The 15,264-nt window shown below is 42.2% G+C and overlaps 1 protein-coding gene across 1 annotated transcript in view; it reads left to right on the top strand.

Moving 5' to 3' along the window:
* The window catches only part of LOC149456384 (zinc transporter ZIP9-like), a 56,722-nt gene that overhangs the window by 1,176 nt on the left and 40,282 nt on the right, over positions 1-15,264 (top strand). The window lies entirely within an intron of this gene.

The following is a 15,264-nucleotide window of genomic DNA, read 5'->3' as shown; positions in this document are numbered from 1 at the left end:
TACTTGTTACATTGTATCAGTCAGAGTTAACCCTCTGTGTGCTGGGGGAGGGGGGTTACAGGGTTATACTTGTTACATTGTCAGTCAGAGTTAACCCTCTGTGTGCTGGGGGAGGGGGGTTGCTGGGTTATACTTGTTACATTGTGTCAGTCAGGGTTAACCCTCTGTGTGCTGGGGGGAGGGGGGGTTGTAGAGTCATACTGGTTACATTGTGTCAGAGTTAACCCTCTGTGTTAGGGTTGCCACCTCACCCCTCTAATCCCGAACACATATTAAGTACACGGGTCCTGAGGCTGATTTAATGCAGATAAGTGAGTTTTATTACCACCTTAATCCTCCCCAGAACCTGTGTCATTACTATGTGTTCTGTTTTAAAGGGATGAGGTGGCAATCCTACTCTGTGTGCTGAGGGGGGGTTACAGGGTCATACTTGTTACATGATATCAGTCAGGGTTAACCCTCTGTGTGCCAGGAGAAGGGGGGGGTTGGTGAGGTTCCCGGATCCTATGGCCTCCATAGGGAATATAACTGGAAGGTTTGTACCTTGGAGGGGCCCTTTATTGGTTGGGCGGCTTTAGGGCCCATTTATATCTTTGCAGTGGGTTATGTTGTGTGTTGCATTAAGCCAGCGTGTGACATAAATGTACAGATTTGAGAAGCTGAGATGTGACCTGTAGCAATATGTAATCATAAATTTAGTTCATTCCTTGTCATTAAAGAAATATTCAGTCATAGGTATTCAGAGACAGATGGCCACCAATTAGCATCTGAAGGGACAGAGCTTCCTCTGGAAGTGACACCTGGGTGCCAATAGGATTTGTCTATAATCAGACTTTGCCACCTTCCTGAAGTTTAAAAGAGGAACGCAGGCGTTTTGGCTTCATGACACCAGGGGGGCTCCGATGTGTCTGGGGAGCCCTGACAAATATACAAAGATCAAAGGAGTAGATTTCACCTCTCATAAAAGCTAAAATATTAGTTGCAGAGAGATGAAAATACTTCCTTATGATTGGACACTCTGTAGGCTACATCTGCATGTAAAAACCGTATTTGTGGCCTAGGTAGAATGCCAGAAAAATGCAGCAAATGATTATGTGGTGCCGGACCGCAACAGCTGAACAGTGATTGGTACTGTCATGATTGGACTGATGCGCTGGAGTTGGAAATTCAATCCCTGACTTGGTGATTCAAACCGTTCCTGGTCCAATTGGCTTTGGGCATTTCAGCACCCAGAACATCCTGTGGACGGGTACAGGAACACCCCCCAGGGTCAATTGGCCAAGAACTCATGTCCAGCCCACGTCCATATTCCCATAATTTGAGGACCCTGAGATATGGACGGTGTGATTCGTATGGAGCCCGTCCTTATTGACTGACGGATCGCGGACTCTCTCTGACTTGCTCCAGTCGCAGGATAAATCTTGGTAAAAGTTTTATTTCTGTTTTTTATTCTCTTTTATAGTCAATAGCCAATTGTGTGTCTTCTTGTATTTTTTGTATTTTCTGTAACTTTTTATACTTTGAACATATTTATGCACTGCCCACTTTCGGGATATTAAATTTTAAAATTAATAAGTGACTTCTGGGTACTTAAGCTCGGGCTCATATCTCCGGAGAGATTAGATTGTAGTTTAGTGCCTTTATATGCTCGGTCAAGCTCATTGCCAATCTGTATGCAATTGCACTGCGTGTTGGCAGATTGCGTGCAGATTGTAAAGGTAACAGCTACCGTTTGTGGTGTGTATGGGTGTGTGGACAGTGGAAGAGTGATTAACACCGGGTTCTAGCTGTAGGATAGCTGGAGGAGTCCTAGAAAAGTCGGCCAATTGCTAGACTGCTCCTCAACCCTAATTAGTGCACCAGATTGTATGTAAGATTTGTGTCTACCCCTGTGTGTGGTCGGCCAGCTGGATTGGAGTGGAGTCTCCCTCTAGTGGTGGCCAAGAGGTAGTGCGGGCTGTGAAAGTGTATCACGGCCGGTCTTATATACGTAAATATATTCAACGTTAAGTCCTCCTTATTCCCTTTTACCCCAAGTCACGGCCGCATGTGCGCACCTCGGTTAGCCAGTCGCTGTGGGCGTGGCGCGTGGGTGAACCGTGAAACAGCCCAATCAGAACCTGTTCACACCATGCCATGCTGGTAACATGCACCAGTGTTAAAGTCGAACTTCAGTCCCGCTCTGGCCATCCCCCCAATGCCACTTTTATTGTGCATGTGTAGGTGCCCCCACAGGGCTGGTCCTGGCCACACACACACACACGACATTCCTGTTGCCAGTCTTTGCGTATGCATGGGAAACCAGCAGATGTGCCACAGGGCTCTCTCAGGAACAGATGTGTTACAGATCTGTGCCCATTCAGGGGGATGGAAGAACATCTTGCCTAGGTGAGAAGGACTGCTCTGCAGAATTAACAAAGAAAATTGCAAAAAAAAAATGTGGTTAGAGCAGGAGGGGGGAGGAGGCAGGGCAGCACAAGATGTCTTTTATGGTGGAGGTCTGCTTTATGTGCATTAATGTGATGTGCCATTCATTGTGAAGGGCGCTTCCAATGGCCATTCAGCGCAGCACAGCACAAAATGTGGCAGGTGCACGAGTCATTTCTGGCAGCACGCATCCATCGGCAGGGTGCGTTGGGATTCCACATCTGCATGTTGCAGGAAGGTTCCATGTAGACTGCAGCTGATAAACTCACGTTTTGGAGCTTTTCTGCATTTTTTTTTAGCAGCCCCTAAACTCGCCATAATGTTTTCCTATGTGTCCATGTACACAGTTGTTTACAGGCAGTTGAGTTTACAGTCGTTTTTTTGAAAGCACCAAACTTGCGTTCAGGAGTAGATTTTATCAGCGTTTCAAATGCCAGACGCGTGTAAACGGCGCTAACCACGTTGTTAAGCATTTGTGTTTGGAAAATTATTTTAACTCTTCCATTTCCAGATGCTGTCCAGAGCCTTTTTTCATCATGAAAAATGCATGCAAAGCATTTTCCCAGTACTCAAATGGACCTGGTACACCATATTTTGAGGTTTCTCATGAAAGAAAATGTTACACTGCTGGAATAATTTCTGCACAGAAATGAGCTGGAACACATCCTAACACCACAAAAAAGAAAAAAAGACAGCTAATCTCAACACATTCTGCTCTCTCTGCTTCTGCTCTTTCTATTTCTCTCAAAATATCTGAAATAGTTAATTTTTACTGTTTTTCAGTGCATTCCGGGCATTTGGGAAGGTCTCCTGAGGTCATCTTTAAAAAACACTTCTAAACGCAAACGCTCATAAACGTGCATAAACGCGGTATGCAAATGCAGCTAAACCAATGTTTTTTAACCTACATTTTCCATCAGTTTCCATCGTTCAGAAGTGTCCCATGTATACATGGGGCCTAAAGCGTACTTTACCACAACAACATGGTGTGAACAGGTCCTCTAAATAAATGGGCCATGATCCATTCACAGAATAGAAGGCGTTCTTTGAATGGGCGAGGGGAGAGGAGGAGGGGGTAAACAACACAATTGGGTCCATGTATGAGAGTGACAGCAGGCTGAAAGTATAGTGTGAGATGTATATCTGGCTGAATCAAAGGGCGGATTTGAGAAGAATGGGCGGTGATTCTGAACATGTGATACATATTGTTGGCATTGACTTTTTATTCACAGCAGTAATGATCAATATGTTTGCCCAGATTTCTGCTGTAAAAGCAGTGCGGCAGTATTTTAAAGTGGAAATAAACTTAAAAGATGAGTGCGAGATACATCAGTTCACTGCCGCATCTGTCCTGCACCGGCTATTCCCTGAGAACGGATTGACCAAAGACTGCTGAACGCTCAGTTCTCGGGTCTGCTCTGAGCAGAGTGTGATGACTGTCAGTTTCTGGCTGTCTGCTTTACCCCTCCAGTGCTCAATGGAGCACTGGGCTGGGAAGAGGCAGGAGCCACTGGCTCAGCCTCTCAGTGGGTCGCTGAGAGGCTGAGCCAGCATCTGAGTGGATCCTGACATTGTCAGGTTTCCTGCAGAGCCGGGACCAATTCTCTGACATCAACCGACAGAGGGTTTTAGCCTGCAGTTGGCTGAATCTGAATCTCAGGAGTGCAAAACTCAGGTTGTACCTCAGACTGTCCAGGAGCTCAGTGATGCCCTGGTCCAGATCTGGGAGGAAATACCCCAGGACACCATCCGTCGTCTCATTAGGAGCATGCCCTGACGTAGTCAGGCATACATACAAGCACGTGGGGGCCAAACTACTGAGTACCATTTTGAGTTTCTGCAATGAAATTTCAGCAAAATGGACTAGCCTGCTGCATCATTTTTTCACTTTGATTTTCGGGGTGTCTTTGAATTCAGTCCTCTGTAGGTTGATCATTTTCATTTCCATTAAATGATGGGGCATCCTTACCTTCCTATCACATTACCCAGTCCATATCAGTATAGATATCCAGCATTAACTTTTTCCCCATTGAGATTTGATGTGTTTTCAAAGTGTTCCTTGAAGTTTTTTTTTGAGCCTTGTTAAAAATAAGTAAATAATAAATAAATATATATGTGCTTCTTCATCCAGTCCCGCTCTGAGCCCTGGTGTACAAAAACTGCAGGAGATGATACCAAGTCAGATTCAGGGGTCTGGCACCTAATCTCCATAAGGATTAGCCCATATTGAACAACATAGAAGTATCAGAGGCATGCTGGGAATCCCTATACTCTAGTTTACGGTCATACAAACGAAGAGCTGCTCGAGTGGAGTAGTTTCCTGAGAGGATGGTCCCTTATATGACCAAAAAGTACATCTGACCACCTTTATTGGGGTCAAAAGGTCTGGTGAGTGAGCAATTTACATATTGCTTGCTGGCACGTGGTGAAGATACAAGTCACTTTCCTTGTTTGGGTCACAGCCTGGAAAAATTGAAAGGACTGTCACATTTTTTTTTAAATCCAAATTCGCTTGCGGACTTATATTGATTCTGTGTTTTTGTTTGTTTTGTTTTTTTGTTTTTTTATGATTTTTGTAAAGGCAGTGGGAATGTAGCACCTACTTTAGGTGTCATACAATTTTATGGTTTGGCTACGGAACATGTTGTAAAACAAGCCTCTTATAAGCATATGCACATTTTATATGTAGCTCCTTTCGATTCACAATATTTGTCTTTGAATTCAGTCCTCTGTAGGTTGATCATTATTATATTATACAGTATTTATAAAGCGCCAATGGTTCGCTCAGCGCTGTACATTACAAAGGGGGACAGAACATGTGACAGGGCCCTGCTCTTTCGAGCTTACAATCTAGGAGATTTTCATTTCCATCAAATGATGGGACATCCTTACATTCCCAGTCCATATCAGTATATAGATGTCCAGCATGATATTTTTCCCCATTGAGATCTGATGTGTTTTCAAAGTGTTCCTTTTAATTTTTTTTCACCAGTGTTAAAAAAAAAAAAAATAAATAAAAAAAAAAAAAAAAAAATATATATATATATATATATATATATATATATATTAGATCTAATATACATACACTAAGAATACATGAGCAGTAGAGAAGTTTTTCATCTCTATATAAATCTACAACTTCTGATATGCATGCATATAGGTTAGTGATCCAGAGGGTATCACGGTTGTTGATGCTGCATGTCAGCCAGGAAAGTACTATTTTCAGAAGGAGAGATCAGCAGTGGCAGCATCTAGCCTTCATTTCAGATTTCTTTCAAAAGCTGAACTCCTGGTAAAGTTGCTTCAGCTGGAATGAATGCAAGTATATATGTGCCCTACTTGCTGTGGAAGCAGAGAATCGCTGTAGTGATCACAGCTGTCTTCCATGGCCTGTGCTGAGCATCTACCCTACATAGTAGCTGCCATTCACAGCGCCATGTATTTTTTTTTTTTCAATGACTGTAATCAATTCAATCAATGTTCTCTGAAAGGTTGAGATAGAGAATGACATCACCACCCACCTCTCCACCTTGTCCAATCAGAGAACAACTTATATTTGTTGAGAAAAATACAAGGCATTCTGTGAATGGTACCCTTACTAAGTGAGAAACCCCCTGTGGTTACTATGCAGCAGGTCAGCCGCATGGGACCCGGAATACAGCGGCAATCATTCCACACAGTCCCATACATATGGAATATGTATACTTACATTAGTTCAAGCTGGACAAATGTAACTATGCAATAAAATCCATACCTGGAGTTCAGATTTTTTTTTTTTTTTTTTTTTTTAAAGTTTTTCAAAGGCGCCAGTGACATTCAGATTTGCCTTGACAGTTGGAAAGGTGACTGGTGTAGATGGTGGAGGAAACAGGCCCACCCAACCCACATATAAGGCTGGCTGTGAACGCTGGCTGCAGACTGCAAACAAGACTCAGCAGCTCACTCATCACTTGTACTTGGAGTCTGGAATGGCCGTTTCTACATTAAACAGTCTTTCTATGTTGAAAATTAATAAATGTCTAGAGATTGTGAACCTTCATATTCTAATTCACAAAACTGTAACAGGAGGATAAGGATCTTTATTCTGTGTCATGTGACTGTTATTTTCAAATCTCATTGGAATCCGCTAAAAACAATTGTATGTTTTATTTTTTTTTGAACATAGGATCTTTATCCTAACATGTTGTCTTTGTCAATTGAACCTATAGTGTGTGTTTGTATGCAAGATCATTGTTTGCAAATACAGTAACTGTAGCAAATACAGACAACTGTCTTCTTCTCAACACTACCTTGTCACTTTAAGGCCTCATACACACTGCAGCTCAAAGAAACTGCTTCTTTCAGCGTTTGAGCTTTTTTTTATTTCTCTGCCTGTTAAAATGGTAGTGAAGTAATGAATTAGAAAAACCACTGACAGGCAGGGTTTTTAAGACAGAAGAGATTGTAGAGGTCCCCCCGGCCTCAGACCACATTTACAGACCGCTCTCGGTGCTGCAGCGATGTGACTCGCATGCACAGGAGTGACGTTATCCCGGCCATTTAAGTGGCTGAAAATACAAAACACAGATGGAAAATTGGGCAAACATGGAACCACTGAGGAGTGCTTGAGAGCTCTGTTTGTCAGTAAGTCTGTCATAATGTACTAGTATGCAGTGCATACTAATACATTATGGCTAAAACTTGCAGGAGGGCCAATTTCTTTACTTTGCTCACTAACTTTAATACGGCTTTAACTCCCCTCCATTTTAGTCTATGTCCATGCACACTGTAGGTGTTTTCAGCAGTTAAGTGGCAGGGGAGTTTACTTGCAGGAAAAAACCCATTACTTGTGTGTGTTGGAGAGGAGCTTTTGAGCATAAAAGCTTTATTTTGGTGGCATTTATTCACTTCTGGGATTTTAATTTTTTTTGCTATGTAAATGAAAAAGTCCAAAAATGTTGAAAAAAAAAAGTGTTTTTCTTATAAAATTTTGTAAATAAATAATATTTAATCAAATTCAATCTTGGCCAAAATTTATTACGTTATCTTTTTAGTATATAAAAAAAAATAACCCAAATTAGTTTATAACCAAAAACTATAATTTTTAAACTTTATTTTTTACATTTTTATTTTATAGTATTTTTTTTAACATACTGTCACCCTAGCAGTACAGTGTCACCATGGTCACACTGTACTACTTGTGGGGGGTGATCAAGATTTTTTTTTTTTTTACACTGATTGCTTTTACACCCATAAAGGCTGTAAAAGCATTCATTTCTCCTTCTCTCTGGCTGCATTCTTGCAGCCATTGAGAACTACTGCATGAGCTGTGATTGGTCACAGCTTGTCACATGGTACAAGGCTGTTGTGAATAGCCTTGTACCATGTGACCTCTGTGATCATTCACAGATATAACAAGTAGTAAGCAATGATGTCAGAAGTGACATCTTGCTTACTACTCTGCATGTGATCACTGATTGGCCAATTAGTGATCACATGATCGGGACCTCGCATAGAGGTCCCACATGACGATCGGTGTTCCACTGTGTCTGGAGGGCACAGCGGGCACCGGATTGCGGTGCTGCGCGCTCCCAGGGAGCATGCACAAGCAGGAGGCCATTACAAACGGCCACCTGCCCCTGCACTGCCACCGCCCAGCCCTTTATATACAATGGCCGGACGGGAGCTGGTTAATGAATTCTATGGCCAATAGAATGTATTATCACTAGACGCAGGGACACACGCTAATGTGCTTAGCACACATTAACGCCAGTACAAAATACGTTTTTTCTATTTCAATAGTTTTTATTAATTTTTTAAACAGTATAAAACAGAGGCAATAAAACACGCCCACACAGGGGCTATCAATTGCACAGATAAAAAAAAAAAAAGCAAAATAAAAAAAAGGAAAAACGTGCTCTAACGCCAACAGGGCGAAAGGTACACCCACGCAGGGGCTATCAATGGCACATAAGTTACAAAACATTAATGTAACTGACTATAACAACTAAATGCAGCTGTCCAGTCACACCAAAAACAGAGAGAGAAAAAGGAAGAAAGAGGAGGAAAAAGCAAAAAAAAGGGGGCAAAGAGCAGGGGTCCAAGAGCGCCAATACCGAACGCCATTACATCCCAAGACTAGCCGAGGGGAGTGAGGGAAAGGCATATTGCAACCACGGCTCCCATAGTTTCAAAAATTTATGTTGGGAGTCGGTGTGGATACTCGACATCTGTTCGTTGAGCATCATAGTGGTCATACGATCCCGCACCCCCTGAAGAGGGACAAACAGACTCTTCCAGGCCTGAGCAATTGTTCTAGTGGCCGATAAAAACAGATAGGAAGCCAACTTCTGCTGGTGAGCCAAGAGGCCCGGTATGGGGCAATGAAGCAAAGCATACCGAGTATCCCGGCGTATGGAGAGATGGAACAAGGTGAAAAGGAGGCCAAACACACAAGACCAAAAACAAAACAGTCTCGGGCATGACCACCAGATATGCAATACATCACCACGATGGCCACAACCCCGAAAACATTGATCACTACAGGCAGGGTTAGCCCAGGCCAACCGAGCCGAAACCCAGTACCAACGAAACAATACCTTATAGGCTGCCTCCAGTGTGGTCATATTAAATGAGCATTTAGCTATGAGTGACCAGGCCTTATTCCAGTCCTCCGGATCCACAGCCACTCCCAGATCGCGCTCAAAATACGTTTTTTTACTGTGTTTTTGCTGCTGCTAAACTCCTGTAGAGAAGAAAACATCAAGAGCATATAGTGTGCATGAGGCCTAAACAGGCAAATTCACACTTGTGTGCATGTGCTGCATATTCACCAATATGTGAGGACTATATAAAATAAAACAGAATGTGATTGTACAGTGTAGAGAAAAAAAAGTTTCAATGACATCATCTCGTATAATGAGTGTAAAATGCACCATCATACAAGACTGTAAAACAGGTACTTTTTAATGGAAGGACCTTTCACATGAACAAACGTTTCTGTGTTCTCTAATTGCAGGATGGAAACTGAATGAATTGTTTAGGTTCTCGCATTACATGGATTTGGTTATTCTAAATGAATGTGTAATGTATATGGCCAACATGGTAATTGGAAGCAAAAAATGTAAATTAAATCTAAAGCTGATCTTTTTGCTTTAGTGAAGTTTAATTAGTTAGTTTGGTCCAAACGCATCCAAAGAAACTATTTACTAACGGATATTTAGCCTTCAGCCTGTATAAACTACATACATACATACAGTATACAATGCTGTATTCCACAGAATCAATACAAAGCTTCCTCTGATTGGCTGAGGCGGACGGATGATGTCACAATCTTCACCTCAGCCAATCAGAGGAAGCTTTGTATTCATTCATAGAATACAAAGCTTCCTATGAATGGCTGAGCAGGGCTCAGCCTGACCTGACTTTTGTTCTGAGAGAGGGAAAGGAAGTTCCATCCCACTGCTGGAACACAGCTCTGTATACTGTATGTACAGTGCCTTGCAAAAGTAATACCCCTTGAAATTTTCCACATTTTGTCATGTTACAACCAAAAACGTAAATGTATTTTATTGGGATTTTACAGTATATCAGATAGACCAACACAAGGTGGCACATAATCGTGAAGTGGAAGGAAATGATAAATGTTTTCCACATTTTTTTACAAAAATATCTGAAAAGTGTGATGTGCATTTGTATTTAGCCCCCTTTACTCTGACGCTCCTAACTAAATTCTAGTGGAACCAATTGCCTTCAAAAGTCACCTAATTAGTAATTCACCTGTGCGCAATTTAATCTCCGTATAAATACAGCTGTTCTGTGAAGCCCTCAGAGGTTTGTTAGAGAACATTAGGGAACAAACAGCATCAAGAAGGCCAAGGAAGACGACAGGTCAGGGATAAAGTTGTGGAGAAGTTTAAAGTAGGGTTAGGTTATAAAAAAAAACATCCCAAGCCTTGGGATCTCACAGAGCACTGTTCAATCCATCATCTGAAAATTGAAAGAGTATGGCACAACTGCAAACCTACCAAGACATGGCCGTCCACCTAAACTGACAGGCCGGGCAAGGAGAGCATTCATCAGAGAAGCAGCCAAGAGGCCCATGGTAACTCTGGAGGAGCTGCAGAGATCCACAGCTCAGGTGGGAGAATCTGTCCACAGGAGAACTATTGGTCGTGCACTCCACAAATCTGGCCTTTATGGAAGAGTGGCAAGAAGAAAGCCATTGTTGAAAAATAGCCATAATAAGTCATGTTTGCAGTTTGCAATAAGCCATGTGGGGGACACAGCAAATGTGGAAGAAGGTGCTCTGGTCAGATGAGACCAACATTGAACTTTATGGTGTAAAAGCAAAACGTTATGTGTGGCAAAAAACTAACACTGCACATCACCCTGAACACACCATGCCCACCATGAAACATGGTGGCAGCATCATGTTATGGGGATGCTTTTCTTCAGCAGGGACAGCGAGGCTGGTCAGAGTTAATGGGAAGATGGATGGAGCCAAATACAGGGCAATCGTAGAAGAAAACCTGTTAGAGTCTGCAAAAGACTTGAGACTGGGGAGGAGGTTCACCTTCCAGCAGGAAAACGACCCGAAACATACAGCCAGAGCTACAGTGGAATGGATTAGATCAAAACATATTCATGTGTTAGAATGGTCCAGTCACAGTCCAGACCTAAATCCAATTGAGAATCTGTGGCAATACTTTGAAAATTGCTGTTCACAGACGCTTCCCATCCAATCTGACAGAACTTGAGCTATTTTGCAAAGAATAGGCAAAAGTTCACTCTCTAGATGTGCAAAGCTGGTAGAGACATCCCCAAAATGACTTTCAGCTGTAATTGCAGTGAAAGGTGGTTCTACATAGTATTGACTCCGAGGGGCTGAATACAAATGCACACCACACTTTTCAGATATTTTTCATTTTCCTTCCACTTCACAATTATATGCCACTTTGTGTTGGTCTATCACATAAAATCCCAATAAAATACATTTACATTTTTGGTTGTAACATGACAAAATGTGGAAAACTTCAAGGTGTATGAATACTTTTACAAGGCACTGTAGCTGTCGGTACATACAGTTGTTATGCAGCAGCTGTGAGTGCTGCATCTGTTAGTAATATAAATGGTTCATTTGGACTACCTTGGTGCACACAAATTAAAGTTCAATAAAAGTTGGAGAACAGATTTAAACATATACTATTTAACATTTTTTTTTTACACTAATAAAAATAATTTAAATAAAAAGGAAACCATGTAAAAAAATGAGCATTTGTTAGGAGATAAAAATATATACGGTATATATGTATGTATGTGTGTTATAGTAGGGGGAACAGGTATTGGCAGCGGGAAACCCTGCACAGAACAGGGATACCCAGGAACAGTCCAATCAGGATTGCCCTTCACTTTTATTCAGCTTTGTACAGTAAAGCCCCCCCCCCAATAGCACTGACTGTGCTGATGAGAACTGTGCTGGAATGAAAGAAAATTGCCGAAGTCCATAGCATAAAACAAACAAAATATTTGCTCGTCTGAGCCACCAACTCATGTCAGTTTTTGACTAACAAGCTTCCACCTAATGGGTTTTCCAAAACCAATTGACAACTCCTGTGCCTTTTTTTTTTTTTCTGTGTTCTGTCAGCACTCACCCAGTAGTAGAGAGAGAGAGAGGCCTGAGCCTCAGTCAGCTCCCATACAGTATATAATGGACAGCTGAGACCTAATAATGAGGTCTGTCTACCAAGTAAGAGGAAGGAATGGAATGGGGGCTTTTCCTGCCCATAGCTTTACAAAGCACCTGGTTTCCAGGACCCAACAGTCCTCCTTTTTTCTTTTTTTTTTTCCTCCATATCAGTTATAACACACACACATTTTGTGTGTTAATAGTAAAAATAAAGCTCAACTAAAATCCTAAATTGTCTGAAACGTACATTTTCAACTTGCATTATGTTCCATCTGAATATACTTTATACCGTACTTCCCTTAAGTATAAATATCATATTAACAATAAACAAGGGAAATTCATTCATGGCAGACACAGAGGCAGCAGTTTATATAGGTGAGCCTTACACAATCCCCTAATCCTGTGTTGTTTATCATGGATTTGGTGCTGTGCTGGCATGGGACACACGTGTGTGATTACTGGCACTGCTCCTCTATCTAGATTTGTATGGCTCGTTGTACAGTGCTCAGCTAGGCCGCCGTTTAGTCCAGAGACATTGCAGTCTACCCGTGTCTCAGACAAGCCGCGTTCTCACCCTTTTCCAGAGGGTAATGTCTGAGGGAAAAGGGACTTGGAAGTTATTAGAAACATTGCAACATTATGCCTTGAGAAATTCTTTGCTCTCCCATGTTCAACAGGAGGAAATATTTAGCCTATTTCTAGAGTCAAAACTGCTAAATTGGGACATGCCTGGGAACTGTACAGACAGCAATGCTTAATCTATTGGCTGTGTGTGTTTTGAGTTTTCACGAATAGAGAGACTCCAGCTGAAGGGCTTAAAAAGGAAACGATGGCTTGTGACCATACTGAATAAAAAAACAAAAACAAGCTCTTGCAGTGCTCCAACCCCCCCCCCCCCCCACTGCAAGGGTTAAATGCTTGTTGGTCTAGGCTGGGGTACAGGGATAAGGAATAATGCCTTATTCCTATCTTCAGAAGGCTTCCTTCATCCATGCAACTGTTCCAGCTCTGCTGCCTCCCTAAGGTGCTCTCAACTCCCTCCCTGTACAAGGCATGGCTCATAGATAAGGAACTTCACAGTCCAGAGCACTAGAGAGAAGAGGACATCGCTGGAGTCAGCCTGAGCGGGGAATACGGTAAATAATAAATACGGTAAATAATACAGCCTCTTCCGATAGCCCTAGAAATAATGAGCATTTAAAGCAGAATTACAGGGGAAGAAAATGTTAACTGTTTTAATGCTTGTTGTTGTCCAGGGGTGCACAGAAAGGCTATACTCACGTGACCCCCCAGGAAACTCTGCTCCCCCACATCCAACAGTGGACTGTCCCTGCTGTCCTCATGTCCGGAGCCAATCTATGGGTGTGATGACGTCAATAACAGTCCATTGCACAAGACCGTTTAAACCATGGAGAGGGGGCAGGAACGGCATGGACTGGTGTTGAGCTGGGAAGATTGGCGGTTTAGGTACGTATATCTCCTTTCTCCTCTACCCTAGTACCCTAGACAAAAACGAGGCACAGCCCAAGTACATGGGAATTTTTTTTTCCTGGAATTCTTTTTTAAACCTTGCAGTGCTGGTAGAACAACACTGCTATGTTGTGTGTGTGGTTTTTTTTTTTTTTTTTTTTTGTATCCAGCATTGTACAGCACCAGGGTGTCAGATGGACAGTCAAGCTAGTGTAATAAGTGGCGCTGTGTATCAGGAGTTCTGCGGCAGTCTTGATAGCTGTAGCCTGTAATACCTTTCACACTTTAGCTTGCAGAGTATTGCACCAGTGATCAGTGGTCTGCAGGTGCAATGTCAGGCTCCTGCAGACACTGCTGAGAGCTGTCTACCCATATCTCCATACAGACAGACAGTTCGCTTTGGTTCACTATTTCCCCAGACGTCTGCACTAAGATACAAATCACATCTTGGGCATCCTCTGCAACAAAAATGTCACTCTCAAAGGATTAATCAGGTAAGAGATTCATGCCCTGCCACTTTCCTCATTAGAACCCTGCAAGCGCAGCAGCTGATCACTAATGGAAAAAGTCACTCCCAATCACATTTACTTTGCACAGACTTTGGACACAAACTGTTATTTCTTCATAACAGAAGGTAGGAATCTACAGCAAAGTTTAAAATCCTTGAAGTGTGCATGGGTCACCCAGAGGGGAATGTGTTTGTTTTTTTTTTTTCTCAAGAAAAGTTGACAAGTTGCTTTTGTTTTTTAACAAGAAGCACAACTTTAAGGCTCGTTCAGTCAGAACACAGAGCGGGAAACCCACGTTTTGAGTCCTGCACCACGTTCAAAATGCACTGGGTATGCGATCTCTTGCGAGTTTCAATATACTGATAATGGCACTTCAAACGCAGATCACAAATGCAGTGCACTTGCCTGTACTGGATCGCACGTTACCATAGTACCGTGTGATCTGATGCAGTGTTTTTGAAAAGTAGTACATGTACTACTTGAAGTGTGATCCAGTGTGATTTCAGCCTATTCAAATAAACTATCAAATTGAACTGCACTGAGACACCTAAGTATTGCGCAGGTTCTCAGAACTGCATTTCTGTGCGATTCAGGTGTGAACCGGCCCTTACTTTATTTTAATAAAAAGGGTCAAATCAGAATAAGCCTTGCATGTGTGCCGAGGTATACACTGTCTCAGTTCCTAGGTGGAAGAATACGTTTTGGTGACCTATAGAGAGTGTATATCCAAAACAGTTTTTATTTCAGTCTTAGAGTTGGGAAGGAATAGAGCCCCTGCCAGCTGTTTATTGCTGTCCTTGTCCCCGCTGGTGAGGCCGTTCATGTGCATCTATAAGTACATTTGATGTAGTAAACTGAAGTTGAGTTGAAAAGATCTCCAGCCTGCTGTGTTGATGCAATTATGTACTTTGCTCATACTGGGCAAAATCACTGGTTTATATTACAGGAGAGACTTTAACCCTTTCCTGACCAAAGGCCACTGATCAGTATGTGTTGGTGAACCTGACAGTTACTCTTTACCTAATGAAATAATGTATGCACTGTTATTTAAGGACACGGTGGGATTTTATTTGGTACACAATTTTAGAAACCCTGCTCTGATCTCAATTCTAAACACAGCCATGCTATCCTTATGATTGATGTTCTAGTAATACTTGCTGTATCTGATGGGACAGCCAATGGATAAAGGGC

The sequence above is a fragment of the Staurois parvus genome, unplaced genomic scaffold (assembly GCF_062004578.1).
Source record: "Staurois parvus isolate SC_StPar_1 unplaced genomic scaffold, SC_StPar_1.0 ptg000362l, whole genome shotgun sequence".
NCBI lineage: Eukaryota > Metazoa > Chordata > Amphibia > Anura > Ranidae > Staurois > Staurois parvus.
The sequence above is the reverse complement of the archived record's forward strand: the minus strand, read 5'-3'. Positions and strand labels throughout refer to the sequence as shown.